Source organism: Narcine bancroftii, chromosome 11 (assembly GCF_036971445.1).
Source record: "Narcine bancroftii isolate sNarBan1 chromosome 11, sNarBan1.hap1, whole genome shotgun sequence".
NCBI lineage: Eukaryota > Metazoa > Chordata > Chondrichthyes > Torpediniformes > Narcinidae > Narcine > Narcine bancroftii.
In genome coordinates, this window is record NC_091479.1 from 16,322,188 (window position 1) to 16,342,957 (window position 20,770).

At 44.4% G+C, this 20,770-nt stretch overlaps 1 protein-coding gene across 12 annotated transcripts in view; it reads left to right on the forward strand.

Annotated features, from left to right (window-relative positions):
* LOC138745555 (uncharacterized protein C15orf39 homolog) overlaps positions 1-20,770 on the forward strand; it is an 83,211-nt gene that overhangs the window by 39,193 nt on the left and 23,248 nt on the right. For 3 of the 12 annotated variants that reach the window (XM_069902697.1, XM_069902708.1, XM_069902699.1), the window contains one exon: positions 14,045-14,108. The exons of 2 other annotated variants lie outside the window; for them this stretch is intronic. The gene's annotated coding sequence lies outside the window, so the exon portion shown is untranslated. Of the gene's footprint in view, positions 1-5,207; positions 5,521-7,281; positions 7,434-14,044; positions 14,109-15,324; positions 15,414-19,615; positions 19,704-20,770 lie in introns of those variants that run through there. 7 more of the 12 variants (XM_069902700.1, XM_069902698.1, XM_069902701.1 and 4 more) reach the window with 7 other exon arrangements.

Below are 20,770 nucleotides of genomic sequence, written 5' to 3' on the forward strand. Positions count from 1 at the left end.
TGTGCAGTCTCTCCTTCCTTTAGTTGAAGGGTTACCAAGGCATCCAAACTATAGGGTGTAGGAAATGTTTCTCTAAGTGCTTCCCAAAATTTATTCCAAAGTGGGTTAAATTCTATTTCATCCCCCAATTTACTGCTTCTTACAATTCTCTCTATTTGCTTCAGGGCCCCTTCTGCCTTTAATCTTATCATGATAGTTCTGACATCTGCGAGTGCTAATTGTTCTTGGCAGGTTTCTCGCTCAAAACAAGAAATCCATGGACTAGCCCCATTACTCAACGGAGGTAGTTTTTTCATTAAACTCTCTAAATCCATTCGTGACCAGGGTAAATATTTTTGAGTTCCCCGTCCCGTGATCAGTAATGGGCATTGATATCTCAATTTTGGGGATTTCTGCTCCTTCTTTACTCTTGGCATGCATTTATTTATCCCACCTTGTTCTGACTCTTCTTCGTCACTGTCACTGTCCCTATCAGCTTCCAGTGTCTCAGGGTCAAAGGTATATTGGTCACGTTCATCTCTAAGATAATCTTTTCGGCCATAGTTTAGTTGTTTCACATCTTTCTCTTTTGTTCTAACTATGTCCAGGTAGGCATGTCTATTTTTCTCCCTCCCGAGTCTTTTCCTTTTACTTTCCTCCCATGGTGGATCATATCTCGTTTCCTCATCTGTACTACACTTTTCGTCCTTTACTCCTATTACCATTCCTTCAGCTTTAATTTCTCCTGACAGTGTTGTAGTTATCTTTTCCACTTCCTTCAATACACCTACCATTAATTCTTTTTGATCCTCACTGATCTGCCCCAGCACATTAATATCTCTGTTTAAGTTTTTAATGTTATCCTGAACCTTTTTCATGTTCCATTTCTGTATCTGTAACTCCTTTTCTATTTTCTTGGACTCGAGGGGTCTCTACATCTATTACTCCCCCTTCTATTTTTATTAAAGGGGCCTGTACCTCGTCTGATGTGTCCCTATTCCCGAGGTTCTTGTCACACCCCAGTGTCTCAATATCTGGATATAAGGGACGTGACTCCAGGATCCCATCTGGGGTGCCAGGGGCACCTTTTGACTCCACATATGTATAGGGCGGGGGTCTACAAGCTATTTCTACAGGGGCAGTAACAGGTGTGTTACCAGGGAGACCAAATTCTTCAAATAGAGCTAGGACATCGCGGTACTGAATCTCCTTGTCTCTCACCCTCTTTTTTGCGACTCGCGATTAAAGATTTTGTTTTCTGTGTCCCGTTTTGTTTCTTCCAGCTTGTCTAAGACTCTACGTTTTAAAATTTTGTTTCCCTCACCTGTCAGGAACATCTCAGTGCCCCCGGGTAACCAACCCCTCTTCCTCCAGCGGTCTACACATTTTCGGAGCATTTTTTGTTTTTCCAATGCCGCATTACTGGTATTTCGCTCCTCTAATTCCTGATTAATTTCCTTAATAACTTGGTCAAAAGTCTTAGCAGGCAACTGTACAGCCATAGCTGCGGGACCGCTTTCTAATGCCTGTTTTAATTTAGGTTCTTGTCCGTTTAGGGGATCTATGTCAACGAAAATTGCTTTTAAAAATGTCTCCTTGCAAGCTGGATGACTAATATCTTTTAAAGGAACAGTCTCTAAGTCTTGTCCTCCAATTGACTTCAGACTGTCCTGTATACTCTGATTGCTCGTTTTCCACTCTCTGTTTTCCCAAAGGGGTCTGAAAGTTAAATTACAACTAGAAAACCAAATATTTGGGCTATACTTTTGTCCTGTTTCCCTGTACCAATCTATGAATTTACGTAACTTTATCTCCTTGGTGATGTTGGGAATACCCTCATTTAACTTATCAAAAGTATTTCGAATAAACCGGGTGTCTCTTAGGAGTTTGTCAACTTTTTCATTAATATCTCCTACCTGATCCGGACACAGCTGTCGCAGCCTTCTGTCGTCGTTCTTGTTCACCAGGCAGGCGTCCCTGAGTACTTTTTTTGTTGTCTCAAGGTCTCTAGTGTCTGCTGTGGTATTCCACCACGGCGAATTGGGGAAATAAATTCTTAACTTCTCAAGTGTACAGACATTATCATACCTACCGGACATTTATAAGTCAGTCTCTCAGATACAATTGAGGCCAATAAGCCTGAACCTTTGTTTTCTTTCAAAGCCCAACCTTCACGTGGGAGATTTCTCCTCTTAATAACCAGTTTAGGGCAGAAAACTCAGGTCCTCAATTGTTTATAGACCACCTTCTCACTCTATTGGACTTTGCAACGACACAATAAAGACTTTTAAACTCTAGTAGTTTCTTGCGAAGCACTTAATAAATGTCATTCAAACACCTTAAGGACTTTTATCTTATCTGTAATCACTTACGTGTTACAATCCTGGCATGCGACCTTCAATTGTGGTCGTCTAATTTGTCCGATCTCCAGTTCTTACTGACAATCATAAAGATTTTAAAAAAAAAAGAGAATTTTGTTAAAACAGGCTTCTCTGGACCTTTTTATCAGCCGGCTGAGATGATTGTCAGAAAAAACAGAAACCGTCGTCCAGTGTTCACTCACCCATCACGTCGGGGTCACCAAATTGTTAGGTCTGCTTTGTCCAAGAATGAGTGAGACAAACACCAGACTGAGTCGAAATCAGGGTTCTTTGTTCTTTATTACCGGATTGTAACACTTGCAACTAACAATGTTAGTCGGAGAATGCATTCTGGTGTTTGTCTCACTCATTCATGGACAAAGCAGACCTAACAATTCTTAGAGGCATTTGATAGATTGTGTTTGTCAGATAATGAAATCTCCTGCATACAATGCTTTATTGTGTCCTGGGGATGATCCTGTTTCTGTTAAGATGTGAAACAAATGAGTTTTAAAAAAAAATGTAGTCATTATAAGACTGGCGTTAGGTAGAAAGGATCTGTACGTCGTCTGAGCCAACAAAAGAGATGAAGCAGAACAAACGTTGAAATTTTCAACGGCCCTGGTGGAACCATCTCTGGAAAATCAGGGGAGCATATGAAAGGTTTATATTTGTTTAATTAAAATCAGATTTGGTTATTATGAATAACAGCAGAATCAGAATTCATCGTCATAAAGAGTCATTGTTTTGCAGTAGCGTTACAATGCAAACATTTACACTGTAGAAATAATCTGGTTCATTCAGGAATCTGATGGCGGAGGGGGAAGAAGCTCTTCTTCAGGCTCTTGTACCTTGCCCTCTTCACTCTGCTACCATTGGGGGAAATGGCCTGGGTAGGGGGGGGTGGTGTGGTCCTTGACGACTGAGGCTGCTTTCTTAAGGCACCGCCTCCTCGATAGAGTGAAGTCTGGTGCCTGTGATGCAGCAGGCCGAGTTAACAACCTTCTGGAGTTTACTCTTGTCCTGAGATTTGGCGATGCAATCAGCCGGATGGAATGCTGCGGATAGAGACTGCTTTATTAAAACGCCGACCGTTATAGGATAAAGAATGTTCTGCCAACACTGAGGGGCGAGGACTCGATGGATAATTGTTTTTTTTTAGAGATACAGCCCACGCCACCCAAGTAGATCACCCGGGGAATACCCACTCGGACCACAGAGCAGATCCAACCGGATTCAAATGACCCTGTAAATAGCGCTGCCCAGACACTGTGGGATGGTTCCCTGAGGAGACTGTCCAGACCATCTGGAGGAAGCTCATCGCTAGTTATCACTAACCAGCAGCTGGACCTTGCCTGGCTGGGCGTGAGAGGAGCCCGTCCAGTGCAACTGGAATATCACCCACAGTGCACGTTATGACTGTGGTGCAGTGAGGCTGGTCGCCCACCTCTTCGCTGCATGCGGATGTGCTATCAGTGTTTGCGAAAGGACGCAAGGGTCCTTGTCACGGTTTATCTACAGAGGACTCTGATTCATGGTGGGGGGTGGGGGTTGGGGTTAGGGTTAGGGTTGTACAGAACTGCTGGAAGACTCGGTGAAAGGTGCCCTCTGGTCCGCCCGAAACCTGTTGGTGAGGGTGTGCTGCCAACTGGCATGTTCCAGGCTGCGGGGGTACGTACTGAGGGACGCCCTGAGGCTCGGTGCGGCCAACACCGGGGGCGCGTTGGAGAAGGACCACAGTCTAGAGCCCTCCCATTACTGGGAATTGACAGGTGGAGACTGGAAAGCCCCTTAAACTCCAAAGGGCAGATTAACCACAAGAGACCACATTAATTCTACATGGCGAATTAGAGGTTTAATGTAACAATAGAGTAATTGAATGTATGCATGAGTATGACACTAAGGATGTTGCAGTTTTCCTTATACATAGTTTTATTGTGAGTCAAGTTTATTTTGGGGGGGGGAAAAAAGTAAGGGAGGCAAGGTTAATTGAGAGTATATCCATGTGAAGAAAATGTTGGACCAGCGACAGAGAAATATGCAGGCTTTAATAATGTTGGGAGTAGCAGATAGGGCTTGCGTCAACTTTACACTTGTCCGTTGTGTGCCTAGATCCTGGATTGTGAGTTGAAGTGAAAACCTTGTTAAATAATGACTCTACCAAGCTTGCTATCCAGTGCTGAATCTGCTTCAGTGACAACTTTTGACAATCAATTACAGGTGTGGTTGGTGTGTGTGTTTGTTTTTTTTATAGATATATAGATATATATATCTATATATAGATAGATTAGACAGAGAGAGAGAGAGAGACGTTGGTTGTGGAGAATTGCATGTACAGAGTTTTGCACTGGTGGGTGCCCATAACAGACGTGGGGTTCAAAAGCTCATCAACGAGCCGGTGCGGAATACTTGGCAGCTGTTTGACGAGCAGGAATGTCCGATTTTTAAAAAAAAGTCAATGAGGCCCGATTGAAAGTTCCTTCAGAAATGTCACCATCCATTGCAGGTTTTGGCACACGTCGGGGAAAATGCGCACCGAGGCGCCCGTGCAGATATTCCTGAGAAGCTGGTGGAGAGTGCCCAGTCAGAACGAATGCTCTTTCAGTCAATTGCAGGCTGTGCACCAGTGGTTTTCAAACTGTTTCTTTCCACTCACCTACCACAGAGCACCCCGGCATAGGGAATACTTCAGGTGGTAGGTGAGTGGAAAGAAAAAGTTTGAAAAACCAGCGGTTTAATCATACCTCATGGACTCGTTATATGTAGGGTTTCATAACTCCAAAGAAAATGGGCCAATTTTTCTCAAGCATAATATTTCCAGTAACAATGGAGTCAAGAGCAGTGGTTCTCAATCTTACCCCATCCCCCCCCACCACCTCCACCTTAAGTAATACCTTACTAATCCTAGAGCACCGATGGCAAAGGGATTGTGAGATGATGGAGTGGCTCACCGACCAGAGGCTTAATTGAACTGACTCAGGAAGATCTGAGCGACATCACAATGCGATGACGTCATTTACAATGCACGGGGTTTTGAAAAAGTGTGACTGTTTGAGTGAATGACTTTAGCTGAACTTCGACTTCATCTGATCACCTCCTCGGTCTTCATTTTGCAGTTGCTACGTGGGAAAGAGTAAGTTTGAAAACTGCTATCCATTCACATCAGGATCATCTTTAGGAGGTGACGCAGCTTTTTGAATGTCATCAGATGTATTAAATGAGGTCATTTGTCTTGATTCTGTTGGAAGGTCAAAAGCCGCCTTCAGGTGGCCAGAATACCCCAACGTAAAGCCACCTAAAATACCCGAATGCGGTTGCTGGGTGGCCACCTGAAAACTGAGAACCCTGACCCGAGGGGTACTTGCCCAACCCTCCTTGGGTAGGTGTATTCTCCGCTTCTGAGCGCTCCCCTTGGGCACCTGAAAGCGGGCGGGATGACAGCCACCGTCGACAGGAGCCGGCTGTTTACTCAGCGGTGCCTCTCCCCGCGGCGGGCCTTTCAGGTGCCAGAACGGGCGCCTTCAGCGCTGCCACCTGAACGTCGCTTCGCACACACCCGCAGCCGGCTCCGGAGCCGCATTCTCCCCGGCTAGTCCACCTGAAAGCGGCTAAGCAGACCTGTTTTGAGAGTGGGGCTTTTTGTGCGTCTTTGGGGTCATTTAGGATTATTAGGGTTTTTTTTCAAGGCAACAGAAGTGACCAGGTCTGCTGAGTGAAACTATAAGACTGCCTGCATTCACTAAGCCATTGATACCTTGACGAAGGGGATCTTGGTTATGTGTCTTATCTGTTTGTCCTGCTGAGTTCGTCCACCATTGTGCTCTTTCTTTAACCACTGGTGTCTGCAGACTTTCGCGGTTTTCTCCTTCAATAAGCGTTGATGGTTTTTGCGGTGGAACTGATCTATCACAAGTTTGTGTAGATTGCTCTTTCAAGTGTTCAGCAGAAATCATAGGGGAAGTGGTTCTTGAGTGGAACTGTTCACTATTCGATCTGTGGACATCAGCGATTCTTAGTAATGAGGGCAATTGTGGACTGGTTTGCTCTTTGTATAACCTCATTCTAAACCTTTCACAGCCAAGCTCGTGGATTGTGAACATGTGGCACTCTAATGGATTTTTTTTTTTGCTTGTGCAAGAGTAGATGGCAAGTGCTTCACCGTACGATCAGTTCGGAATGGCTCTTTTTTTAAGAGCAGTGTCATTTTTGTGCAATGTTGTTTCAGCGCCCACAGCCCGGGTTCGAATCTGTAAGGAGTTTGTCTGCGTGGATTTCCTGTGGGTGCTCTGGTTGCCTCCCACCCTTCAAAATGTAGATTAACTGGGCGGCACGGGCTCGTGGGCAGGAAGGACCTTTTCATCGTGCTGCAAGATTTAAATCTTGCCCACTGGTTTTACTCTAGAAAATCCCATGTTCTGAAGAATCAGGATGATGTGAAAAATCACGAATCCCCTCCCCCTTTGTCAAAACCGTGAAATAAAGAAACTGATGCACAGCAAGTTTCCACAGTTAGTTTCATGCTGGCTTTCCTCATCAGTTTTCATATGATATGCCTATCTGACTTTCGGATTAGTATTCTCAGTTATTCGTATACAGTAAAGGCTGTGGTATCAGGCATGTACAGGGATTGGTAGATGTCAGATAAGTGTATTTTCCGGTTGCCTGAGACTCGCTCTTACAACATCTGACCAATACACTTGGAGTATGAATAACCAGTTGAAAAGACAAAAATACTCTACTGTACAGGGCTTGCCCTGAACAGCGTCATTTGCACGAATATGTCAACCTTAAAGCATTTTACTTTTTCAGTCACATTCTTTGAAAACATTTAACCGTTGCTGCATCTGCAGTTTCCTCCCCCCCCCCCCCCCCCCCCCCCCCGTCCACGGAGCGGCCCGGAAGACTAACAATAGCATTATAATGAACCCCATTTTCACAAAAGCTAGAGCCTTACTATTCAGCAGGGGTAAGGAGACACTTGACGAGAATCACCCCAACAGCGAGCGGGATTGACCAGCTCTTCATCCTGGGCGATGCCATTTTCTTAGTCAAACATCACTTTGCTACGAGCAAAGCTGAATATTTGCTCCAAAGGTTTGTATTTTAAACATTTAATATTTTCTTTTTATTCATTCAAATTATTTATTCATTTCCTTTTATTTTGCTGGTTTCTTGAATTCTATTTAACAGGGTTTTTTTTTTCTTCGCTGTAATTAGTTAAATAGGAACAACCAGTTATATGAAGTGCCAAAACTTTGACCTCTCACTTTGACCAAAATAAAAGCTTGGGTGAAGACGTTTTGAGCTTGATCCCCTTCGTCAAGGGAGGAACAGAAACCAGGCAGGTCCCAAATAAAAAGATGGTGGGGGGTGGGGGGGGAAGAGGAGAGAGCAGAGGGAAGAGCACAGGAAGTGTCGGGGTGTCCTGGTAAACTTGTACCTCTCACTTTGTTCGTTTTAGATTGGTCACAGTGTTTGAGCTACCGAAAGAAAATAGAGACACACGCCGAGAGCACTTCAGTTTATACAAATCTTTATTACTAAATCTTAAGCTGATTTCAAGCTACAATATGCAAGCCCTTCCCAATTATACTTATCAATGCCTAAAATGGTCCCAACTGCCGAAGCGAGGCAACAACTGCACACTTGCAGTAGGTTGTCGGGGCGCCGGTAGCATCTTCTCCACCTCCCCTGACCGGGACGTTGGTTGGACTCGAGAAGTTCTTCTTGCTGAGAGACATTTCCACCCCTCAGAGAGTCTGAAACTTTAGCAGCAGGACCATGGCTTATATTACCCAAAAATTGCTTGTTCAAGCACCTATTCCCTGCACAAAAAAAATAACCGAGCACGCCTAGGCTTCTATCAAATACCACAACTTTCTAGCTTATCACTTTGAATACAATGGTTTACTTCATTCAAGGTCTCGCCTGACAGTCTGCGAACAACAATCCCATCAATCTCAAACAGCAACCGGCTAACAAGCAGGAAGATTAAACGTTCTTGGTACCAGATGTCTTTTTGTCAGATAACTGCACCTCTGGGCCCCATGGTGGAATTTAGCTTATGTCTGTTGATTCTTACATTATTCTCCAAGTAGGTTACTGATATTCAGCCTTTGCACAAGCAAAAGCATGGTCTAAATCCTCCATTACACAGGGCCACAAGACCCGCACCCCCAGGTTCAGGAACAGCTGCTTCCCCCCTCCACCATCTGACTCCTCAACCAAGGACTCTTGCACTTAAATTTTTTTATTCTCTATTGCACCGTTTGCTTACATTCGTTATCTGTTTATCTGTTCACATGTTGTCGCCAATTTCTTTGGGATTCTATAACAATTATTTATATAGAAAACACAGCCCGGGAGATTGTTTCAGAAGAGCTTATTGACAAGGTTAACCTTAGTGTCCACAACAGAGATTCTGTCCGTATCAGGCAGAGAACAAGCTTTTCTAACCCGAAACAAACAAGTCTTCAATCAATTGCTACAGGATATGTACTCCCTCTCACACAGTACGGTTACAAGACAGATTGAAAAGCAAGAAACAGATAAGGACACATCCTTATCACATTCCAACAACTCCGTGTGAGTTACTCCCTCATCCCCCTTCTGTCTTGGCGTCTACTTGATTAAAGTCATGTTTCCTTCCACAGTTCCCTCCTTGCAGAAACTCATGGTACAATAATGAAAGTCAATAGGTGCAAATACAGTTATATCCAAGGGGAGTGTCCTTAACAGTAGAGATAAATAATGCACAGCCAATGTTAGTACAGCAAGGCTTGCCAGAGGGGAGACAGGCAGCTTGGCAGGCATTCACCACAATATTGGATATAGATATGCTTTTGGGAGATAAATTGTGGGGTTTTTAGTTAGGTCGCACACAGATATAAACATTTCAAAATAGCGCTGTGGGGAGAGTGCGGCGCAGTGGGATCAGTGTGGGGACTGGTACAGCGCTGTCGGGAGAGCGGGGGCAGTGGGATCAGTGTCTGGTACAGGGCTGCTGGGAGATTGCGGGGCAGTGGGTCTGGGAATGCTCAAAAAATTCCCATATAATTTTTTTTTAAAAAATTCCCATATAAATTGATGGTAATTTGCTTCTTCGCTTTACACCACTTTGGCTTGTGATCGGCTTCATAGGAATGCTTTCAGAAAGCGGGGGATACCTGTTTCGGATAACAGTTGCCAAAAACAATCGAGCAGCTCGAGCAACATCTGCTGAAAGACTGGGAGGGAGAGAAGCTAAGTTAATGATTTGGAGTTATGAAACCATTCACATAATGAGTCAATTAGGTACGATTAAAAGTGGTTTTCAAACTTTTTCTTTCCACTCTGTTTCGAACTGTGTGTAACGAGCTGTAGTAGACAATGAACGGGACAATGTTTAATTTAAAAATTCTAATTTTATTTCTAACTCTTTAAACTCTAGTCTTAACTTTTAACCTATCCTTAACATTAAATCTCTCCCCAACTTGTGTGTGTTTGATATACCCCAATCATTACAGTCCAGGCCAAAATCTAGAAATTTGCTTCAAAGTTCACTCTTTTAAATTCCGTGTTGAAACGCAGGCCTTTGAAATTTGATGCCCAGAATTAATGTTGAGTTGACGGAGAGACTGGAGTTATGGCTGCTACAGACTCGCCTAATTCTCCTTGTGCTGCCTTTGAAGAAACGTCCATCCACACGAGCTGTGGTCATAATGCTCCTGGTCCTTTTGCAGGCGAGACTCGAATTGGGCGGCCTCCATGAAGTTTCCAAGACTCTGGCACCAACTGGTCTCTCCAAGTGACCTTCACTGTTAGTTACGATCCAAATGAAGCACTTTGCTTCCAAATAGACCCTCCTGGCTGTTAGGTCTGCTTTGTTCATGAATGAGTGAATCAAACACCAGTCTGAGTCGAAATCAAGGTTCTTTGTTCTTTATTGCCGGATTGTAACACTTGCAACTAACAGTGTTAGTTGGAGAAGGCGCATTCTGCCGTTATCAGCAAGTGGTGTTTTTTTATATACCTTAGGATACGTACTTAGTAAATTATAATACCATGACATTGTCCAATGAATAAACTGTTGCTGTCCCTCTCTGCTAGCCTCCTGCACATCAATTTGTCATCCCCACTCTTATCTTGAGAGTACAAGGTCACAACTGCATCTTGTTACGGCCCAGCACTGGGTGACTCCCTCTACATTCCCAGCTCATGATGTTTTTACCTAACATGGCGCAGGTCAATCCACCGAAAAGGCCCAGTCATTCACAGAGCAGGCTTCGCCCTGAATTCCACAAAATGGCTGGGAAAGAGAACTGCTTCAAAATGCTGCTTTCCCCTCCAGCCGTCAGAATGGTTCTCCCTTTGCAAATATATAGAATGTCTTAGCACATGTATAGAATCTGGAACAGACCTTACCTCAGTTCTTCCAATGTATGAATTATCGCTGGGCTGTGACTCGTGATGGTGCTTGTGTGAAATGTTAACTGTGACCATTCAGTTCCTCCTGTCTATAAGTTTTATCTTCCCACCCTACTCCCTGTATGCGACTATTCACAAGACCTGTAATCCTCAGGCTTTAGCAAAACATCTAGCACAAGTTTTGAGAACAGCACGGCCTTGGTTCTCGCATCTACCAAAAGAAAACAATTTCTTTAAAAGACCCTAATATTTTCCCATTAAAAAAAAATATATATTTTTAAATCTTGCTGAAATTTGTAGAAAGGAAAGAGGCAAACCTATGCTGTGATCCAGTGGTTCTCAACCTTTTTCCACTCACATCCCACTTTAAGTCGTCCTTTGGCCATCGGTGCTCTGTGATTAGAAGGGATTGCTTAAGGTGGGATGTGGGTGGAAAGAAAAGGGTTGGAAAGCCACTGCTTTAATCGTACCTCATCATGTGCAGGGTTTCAGAACTCCAAAGGAAATGGGCCAATGGCACTTTTTCTCAAGCAAAATATTTGGTCTGGAGCAGTGATTCTCAACCTTCCCCCCCCCCAACATCCCACCTTAAGCAATCCCTTACTAATCACAGAGCACTGATGGCATAGGGATGACTTAAAGTGGGATGTGAGTGGAAAGAAAAGGGTTGAGAACCTCTTCTGTAATGATCATTTCTTGATAACCACTTATAACAAGTTAGTTTTAAGGCATGAATGGATTATACAAAAGAATCGTAAAAGCAACACAGCCAATGGAATGATGGCTGGAGCGCAGTTGGTTTGCAGTCTTCCTTTTGCTCTTTTCTCAATTCCAGCCGCCTGTGGGCGATGGACGCAGTGAGATCGCTGTTTTATTCTGTGATCCTGACATAATTTTTCACTTGCTTTAAAATGCAGCCCATTGTCTGAACTAATATTGGTCGGGAGTCCAAATCGTCATGCATTTTGTGCACTGCTAGACTGAGACCGCCTGCAAATTGGAGGAAAAAAACCCATATTTTCTGTCTGGGCACCCTCCAACTGGATGCCGTTAACATTGAGTTAACCCGAAGGTTCCGGATAAAGGATTGTGTACCTCCACTTGGCTTGCTAGCAATGCATTTCTGTTTTTGGAGTGGTTGGATAGGCTGGGTCTTGATTTGGGGTACAAGGGTGAGGGTTGTACAGCTCTTTTAAAAGAAATCGATGAGTATTTAAGATGGCATAATGATTTTTCCAGATCTCAAATTTAGATATCAGCTTTATTGTCAGGGTGCATACGTACCTGAGGTTCTTTTTCCTGGTAGCAGGGCAGAATTTCCTGTATGGTTATGCCACATAAAATTCTACACAATGTATACATATAAACAAGCAAAGAAATGTAAAGAAGCTGTGCAATACAGAGAGGAAAATGACTTTAATAAAGTGCACAAGTAAGAGTCCCTAAATGAGTCCCTGGTTGAGTTTGTCATTGAGTCTGATGACGGAGGGGGAAGAAACTGTTCCTGAACCCGGTGGGGCGAGCAATTGGGACGTTACCAGCTAATGACCAAGATGCAAACTCGGTTTGTGAAGTGCGCCATGGATGTGATGTTAAATATTTGATGGACAAAAAAAGATTGAGTGTTATCTCCACTTTCAAGATTGAAAGGTGAATTATTCTTGGGCCTTAAAAATGCATTCATGTTCTCGCATCAGAATTTATTGTCAGGAAATTCGGTGATTGCTACAGCATCGTAGAGCAAACATTCATATTATAACCATCTTACCACATAAAATAATAATAAAAATAACAGTGCATGAAAAGGAAGGCATTGATCAGTCAGGAATCTGTTGGCAGCAGCGAAGAAGCTGTCCTTGTGCCGCTGAGTGCTCATCTTCAGGCTCCTGTACCTTTTCCCTGATGGTAGCAGAGTGAAGAGGCCACGGCCTGGGTGGTGGGGGTCCTTGAGGATAGAGGCTCCTTTTTTAAGACCCCACCTCATGTGGATACCCTCGATAGAGTGAAGTCTGGTGCCCGTGATGTCGCAGGCCGAGTTACCAACCCGCTGGAGTTTATTCTTGTCTTGAGAGTTTGTGCCTGCGTTACCAGGCAGTGATGCAACCAGCCAGAATGCTCTCCACGGTCCACCTGTAGACATTTACGAGAGTTTTCAGTGACGTGCCTAATCTATTCAGACACCTCACAAAATAGAGCCGCTGGCGAGCCTTCTTTGTGATTGCATCAACGTGGAGGCTCCTGGAACGTGGAGATCCTCTGAGATGTTGACACCCAGGATTTGAAGTTCTCGATCCTCTCCACTACTGAGCCCTCGATGAGGACTTGGTCATGTTCCCCTGACTTCCTACTGAAGTCCACAATCATCTTGGTTTTGCTGACGTTGAGCACAAGGTTGTTGTCCTTACACCATTCAACGAGCTGATCTTTCTCCCTCCTGTACGCTTCCTCATTGCCATTTGTGATTCTGCCAACAACTGTGGTGTCGTTGGCAAACTTGTAGATGGTGTTGGAGTTGTGTCTAGCCACACAATCATGGGAGTATAATGAGTAGAGCAGTGGGTGCATCCTTGGGGTGCGCCTGTGTTGGTAATCAGTGAGGAGAAGACTCAGTTTCCAAGACTTTCACCCTTAACCAATGTCCTCTGGTTTGTATCTCCTGGAATCTCACTGGAAAAAAGCCCACTTGCATTTTCTTTATCTATGCCTCTCATAATTTAGTAAACCTCATCAAATCTCCCCTTATTCTTCCATGCTCCAAGAAATAATGTCCTAACCTGTTTGATTGTTTCCCTTTCAGCCCACGAGCCTGTTACACCCAATTGACCTACAACCCCCCCCCCCCTGTATGATTTGAATGGTGGGGGGGGCGCGGAGGTAGTTGGTAGGAGAGAAGTACGAAAGAAACCAACTTAAGAAGTGCTTCACAGGCAAGGGGGGGTCATTAACTGAAGGGGGGTAGGAGTGGGGCATGGCCAAAAAAAGTCACGAATGACTGCCTTAAGCCAGTGAAGGACGAGCGAATGGGAGATTGGTGGGCTAATAGGATGCAAATTGCTTTAACTGCAGGAGATAAGGCAGGAGAATTGGGGTTGGGAAAGTTGATAGAGCTGAGAGGAGGAAATAAGGGGGGGAGGCGTGAGTTGATGGGAATGTTCTGATCATTTGCTTTCCCTCAATGGGGGTGAGTGGTCTCTTACGGAGTAATGTACGAGCAGATCCTTGTAAACCATCGACAGTTGAGAAGTATTAGTCACGTTGAAGAATAATGGGAACTAATAATAACCAAGTCAACATTTCAGGAAGAAGATTTTGCAGAAGATGTCAGATTTGGAATGGAGAAAAGATTGAAGCTTGTCCAACAAGGTAAAAGAAACCATTCAAATACTTAAGGGAAGAGGGAGCATTTTATGATACAGGTACTGTACCCTGTATCTGAAACGCTTGCCTCCAGTCTTTGTTTGGTCTTTTGTGGGTGGCACCAGTAGGATACCATATTTTTACACGTATATGCTCGCGTTATGTGCTTTTTACAGACCAGCTATCCCTTCTCCCTGCAGATTTATATGTGTGCGCGCGCTATACGAGAATATTTTTACATGTTGAAAGAACACGCACAATTTGTGGCGAGCTTGAGAAAGTCAAACTGGCAATTTATAGTGAGCGTGGGAATGAAATAGCGGCAATGAAAGAATGTACAATTTATAGTGGCTGTGGGAATGTTCTAGAGAGCGTAGTGATGTAATAGCGGCAATGAAAGAACGTCAACAATTTATAGCTGGCATGGGAAAGTTACACCAGCAATTTATTTTTAGCATTGTAATGTAATAATGGCAGTGAAAGAACGTGCACGATTTATAATGGGTGTGGGAAACCTTAATTGCTCAGACCTGTCTCCTGGGGGAGGAGATTTCCTCTGATCTGGGACAACATTAGGATGATTCTGCCCTGTGTCATCTGTTTAATCATCCTCATTACATCAAATCAAACCATAAAGTTCTCAATTGCACACGATTTTTCACAAGATGGGTTTTTTTAAATTATCACCAAATTAAAATCCTGCTTCACTCTGAAGCCTGTCTTTGATCTATTTAATTGATTCCTCTTCAAAGCTTGTTAATGTGTGGCATCAGGATATCAACTATATAATTGGCAATTGACACCTCTGGGGGAAGTTGATTGGGTATTAATTGTGAGAGATTAACTGTGACAAATAGTGGGACTGTGGAACATGCTTCGTCTCACGTCCGAAGTAAGTGCAAATTGCTCTTGGAAATTGGAATGTAGAATTCTATACCCGAGTGGTATATGTGTTCGTGTGCTATGCAAAAAAATGTTTTGACCCAATTTGATTTTCTGTGCATATATGCGTGTGCGCGTTATGAGTGAAAATATGGAACTTGTATCTGCGGTTAAATGGTGACAACAGACAATGACATGATGCCGCATTGGGTGGAGGGGAAGGGGGAGTTCACATGAAATAATGTTTAATACATACTAAAAACAAACTTGATGTTTGCCGCTAGTCCCCGCTCCTGCCCGGGAGTCTGAGGCCGTGACCTCAATGGAGACGGCATCACACCTGATGTCGAGAATGGAGTTGCTGACATCCGGCTGAAGCTGAAGACTTGGACCCAGCTCCGTTTGGCATCTTTCTGGCCAGAAGCTAAGGTTTCGGGGATTTTTTTTTTACTGTTTCTGTAATCAAACTGGCGCCGTCAGAGTCCACGTGGGCAAGACAGGTATTGAATTCCTTTCCACTTGTGATGTCATGTCGGTGGCTGAAAAACAAGTTCGGCTTTTGGATCATTTCGGAACTTCGGATATGGGGTACCCAACCAGTAAATGCAAAAAAAAAGTAAATGAAAAATGCCAGAAGTACTCAGTAGATCTTGCGGTGGATTAGCATTGATGGCTCGTCCAGGTTCTAGGTGAGATGTTTATCTGTTGAGGAATGGAGGACTCTGACTCCCAGTCAAAATCAGAATTTATTATCATGAACCTGTCACGAAGTCTTGTTTTTGCGGCAGGCGTCACAGTGTAGATGTTTATATAAAAATAGTGCCAGAAAAATCCAAAGTGAGGCAGAGTCTGTGGTTCATTGATCATTCAGGAATCTGACGGCGGAGAAACTGTCCTTGTGCCGCTGGGTGCTCGCCTTCAGGCTCCCGTTCCTTCTTCCCAATGGTAGCAGAGTGAAGTGGTCATGTCCTGGGTGGTGGGGGTCCTTGACCATAGAGGCTGCAGCTTTTTTTTTTGTAGATGTCCTCGACGTCACAGGCTGGGTTAACGTTAACAACTCTCTGGAGTTTTTCCTTGTCCTGAGCATTGACCAGACAGTGATGTAACCACCAAGAATGCTCTCCCCAGTGCACCTGTAGAAGTTTGAGTCTTCAGTGACTTACCCAATCTCCTCAAAAAGTTTAGCCGCTGGCAAGCCTTCTTCATCCAGTCCCCTTCATTCAATACACAAGCTTGTGGGAGGTTCGTCACCTCCGCAAAGGATCGAGGCGACTACACTCGTGCCTGGGATTGTGTACTCCAACCCGACACTAGCCACTCTCAAAACAGTCTCCTCCTCTGTCACCAACATCCCATCAGCATTTTCAGTAGTTTTCAAACTCTTTCTTTCCACTTGCACACCATCTTAAATCGTCTTCTGGCCATCCATCCCATAGGGTGATGATGGTTCCTTTCAGTCAGTCTGTGGGGTTTGATATGTGCGTCCTGGAGTGGCTGTACAGGCCGATCCTTGACAGGCCCTGCTTGGCTGGTGAGGCCTGGAGGGGCAGCAGCTCTCTTATGCTCCTTCCTGTTTCTTTCCTCTGCTACCACTGTCTTAGCAGCATTCACACCTTGTACCCCACTCCTCGGAAAGGAATGTGAATGGATGAGTAAGGGTCCAGACCCACTCTCTTGTCATCCCCTTCCCGGATCCAGCAACACGATGAGGTCCAGGACGGCTAGGGGAAGTTCTGTTTCAGTGACTGAGCTTCGATGCAAGGGATACTCTTTCCTCGCCTCACGGCAAGCCTTCTCTAGAAGGCCGTTGACCCTACGAGAGGGTTCATCCGCCCTTGGACAGATCTTGCTTTTTCATCCTGCAGGGTGTCTAGCCACCCTCCGCTCCAGGAAAGCCTGATGGGGGGGGGGGGGGGGGGGGGGGGGGAGCCAGTTTAGTCACCAACCATGCAACGGGTAACGTGGTACCAGTAGCACTCAGACAAGTGTCCTGACCTTAAGTAATCCCAGGCTAATCATAGAAAATTCATGGCACGGATTTACTTAAGGTGGTAGGCGTATGGAAAGAAAAAGTTTGAAAACCATTGGGCTGGGCTGTTGTTGCTAGGTAATGCATATCTCAAGGCTCCTTCTATCCATGGGCTACTACAGGCTTCTTGGCACTCCTCCATAAGGCACCTGCGACATCATAAGCATGTCTGAACGAGACAGGCTTGACCCACATTCAAACAACAATTAAGAAATGTACTCTGGATGAAAGGTCACTCAGGGTATTGTGAGCAGTTTTGGGCTCCGCATTTAAGAAAGGATGTGCAGATGTTGGAGAGTGAACAGAACAGGTTCACAAGGATACTTATGGGAATGAAAGGTTATTGTATGAGAAGCATTTGACGACAGTTGGAATTCAGGAGATTGAGGAGGGGAGCGGGATCTCATTGAAGCATTTCGAAAGTTGAAAGGTGTGGACAGAGTTGACGTCGAAAGGCTGTACCCCACGGTAGGAGAGTCCAGGATAGGAGGGCACAACTTCAGGATTGAAGGACACCTGTAGTGTAGGTCACTAACAAACACTTTACAAAACAGATCTTATTTAAATTGCCAGAGCTCTGCTCAAGCCAGACAGTCCAGGCTCTGGGTGCCTTTGCAAAAACTGAAGAATGCCTATAAGGACTTGACTTCACAAGTAGGTGTCAATTGGACGTGCTGTGGAGTAACGGATTATTCTTTTGAAAGCAACAGTTGATCTGATGCCACAATCTGTCTGGTTGCAATTTGCTATTCTAAGAAGATCATGTGGCTTTGCAAGCAAAGAGAGGAGACCAAACAGGCTTTCTCTGAGAGAGAGAGAGAGAGTGAGAACTGGTTTCTGCAGGTTGACAACCTGGCAGCTTGTCTAAAACCCCATTTTGAAGACGGGCTGTGAGTTCTGAGGTCAGCCTGTTGAAACAACCCATGTGGTCCATACAAGAGGAAATGGCTGGCTAGAGTGTTTCACCTGACATAAGGGAAACCCGAGGAACTTTGTGGTGACCTGCAGAAGAAGGGGTCATCATCTGGAAAATCCTGATGGGGCAAGTTTCTTCGGCAAGACACTGAAGTGGCTGATCGGAGGGAATCGGGTCCAACGAGCAACAAATCTCTCTCTGAAAACCGACAAGAACCTCCCTGAGCGGTGATGAATTACTTTTAAGCACCAGAGCTTAGTGAAAATTCATAAGTGTTAAATTCTGTGCAGAGTCTAAGAATTGCCTGATACCAGTGAACCTGGAGGAGTGAGAAGTGAGATTGGACTGTGAATCAAAGAACTTTTCTGAACTTGTATAGACATTACATACACGCACGCTTAGAATTAGAAGGGGGTTAAAGTTTGATCCTGTTTTTATGTTTAAAGAAAATTTTTAAAAACTACTTTTGTTTATTAGGTTTTGGGGTCTTCGGGGCCTGTAACAATGTGATCTGGTTCCTCGGGGCCCGTAACAATGTGATCTGGGTCCTCGGGGCCCGTAACAATGTGATCTGGGTCCTCGGGGCCCGTAACAATGTGATCTGGGTCCTCGGGGCCCGTAACAATGTGATCTGGGTCCTCGGGGCCCGTAACAATGTGATCTGGGTCCTCGGGGCCCGTAACAATGTGATCTGGGTCCTCGGGGCCCGTAACAATGTGATCTGGGTCCTCGGGGCCCGTAACAATGTGATCTGGGTCCTCGGGGCCCGTAACAATGTGATCTGGGTCCTCGGGGCCCGTAACAATGTGATCTGGTCTCTTCTAGCGGGAAAAGATGAAGTTTGCAAGGAGGTTCAACTTGTTGGTGGCGGTTGAATTGTTTCTGTTTTCCAGTCATCTTCCTGCCCAACCATTTTTGTGGCTTGGCACCCAGTTTTGGATTAGGAAGATTTCAAGGGAATTTTGTTTTTTAAAAAAAAAACAGGTATTTTTTAAGGCTTTGTTATGGTTCTGACGTTGCGAGATATTGAACAATTGAATTAATCCCAATAATCAGCGTTGCCAACTTAGCATTTACCCCTGGGTGTTGTCCAATTAGCATTTGTGTTAAGTCATCTGTAGACATTTCTGTGAAAGCAGTCTGTGTGAATGCAGAATTTAAGCATCTTTCAAATGAAAATACTTGTAACATCAGCAATGTGTTTCTTTTAAATGAGTGGGCTCTGGCGCTTTGAGGTAAACTATAATTTTTTTGTGTGTATGCATGTTTTCGAGAACCAACTAGCTCAGAGCTGTGCAGCCGACGAGCAGAGCAAGTTGCCCATTTCTGTTGCAGGAGGAGTGAAACTTGTAGTGTCTGCTACAAGCCAAGGCTTGGAGGAAGTGATCAAGTTGTATTCTGTGCTTTAATAAGTTTGTTAAAAGGCAAAGCAGATTTTGTTGCATATCTAGATTTGCGTTTTTCAGGTAAATTGCTGGTTGTCACATGATTGAGGCAGTTGGATGAATGGAGAAAAGATAAAGATAATTACAGTCTATGATAGCTGCTTTTCAAAGAGTACTTGGCAGCTGGTTATTGGTTGATTCTGCAGTGATTATCATGAGACTCTTCTGCTAAATCGGTAACAGCACCCAAAACTTTCCATTTGATATTGTCTCAGCTACACTGCACACAGGAAGTAGGCTGAGTCCCCGGAAGTTTCCAGTGAACTAATGCTTGTATGTAGCTTTCATTTTGTGGAATTAGTAATGCACCGTGTCCAAGGAGCGCAATGGTATGTGCAGTATATTTTAATTATTGGTGCTGTAGTGGCAGCCCTTCATATTGCCCTGGTTAATAACTTGGTGCTGTAACAGTCAGTTGATGCCAGTATTCCTGAATAGTTCAAGATCTCGGAGGATTTTAAGCTGTATTTTATACCTGGGGTTTATTTTCTGAATGAGTGATAAGATCTGAAACAAGAATATGAGTGGGAGGACAAATCTCCGCACACGATATAAGGTTGTGTACATAGATTGCCAGCGGTAATGAATTGTCTGCAGTCCAACCAGTTTTCTTGAATAAATGTGTGGATTTGTCAAACTGGTGGATAAATCCTGCTGCTTGGAAAACCTAGTGGTCAAAGTCTTCTTTCTATGACAGGACCAACCCCGGTAAATCTTTGGGTCTTTGTAATCTGCCCACCCTAGTGGTAGTTGGGATGTTTTAAGATGCGTTCAGTCCGATCACTTGTCCTAATGAGTTGACCTGTTGCGACATTTTCATACTGCCGTTCCTATTGTATAATTACACTCGCCTTTTAGAAGTACAAGACAAGCTATTTATTTGAGGTGGTGAGGACGGTTTGAGAGTCTAAACAGAGTTCAATTGTGTCTTGGTGGAATTCTCTCCTTCAGTAATGGGATTATCTAACCCATCCATCCACTCTCGACCCATTTTTCTCCCCGGCTATGCACCCTGGACTTTGCTCAAAGTTCATGGACCCCCCCCCCAACTGTTGGAGGCGGGGCGGGCGTAGCACCCCCTGTTGAGAATGGCTGGCCGACGGGTAAAGGTTCCATACCGTCAAGGAATAAATACTGTGCTGAGAATGGATCAGGCATGAAATTCTGAGTCGCCAGCGAGGAACGAACCCACAATCCCTGGTTTACAAGACCAGTGCTCTAACCACTGAGCTATTGAAGCCTCGTGCACGGGCTTTATTTAATTAAAAATCGATGGATAAAAGTTTAACATTTCTGTGTGATTTCTTGTAAACAATTTGCAAATAACCTTGCTCATTGATTTTTTTTTTTGTCCTGTTTTGGGTGACAATGCTCGGAATCCAATCTTGTTTTGCAT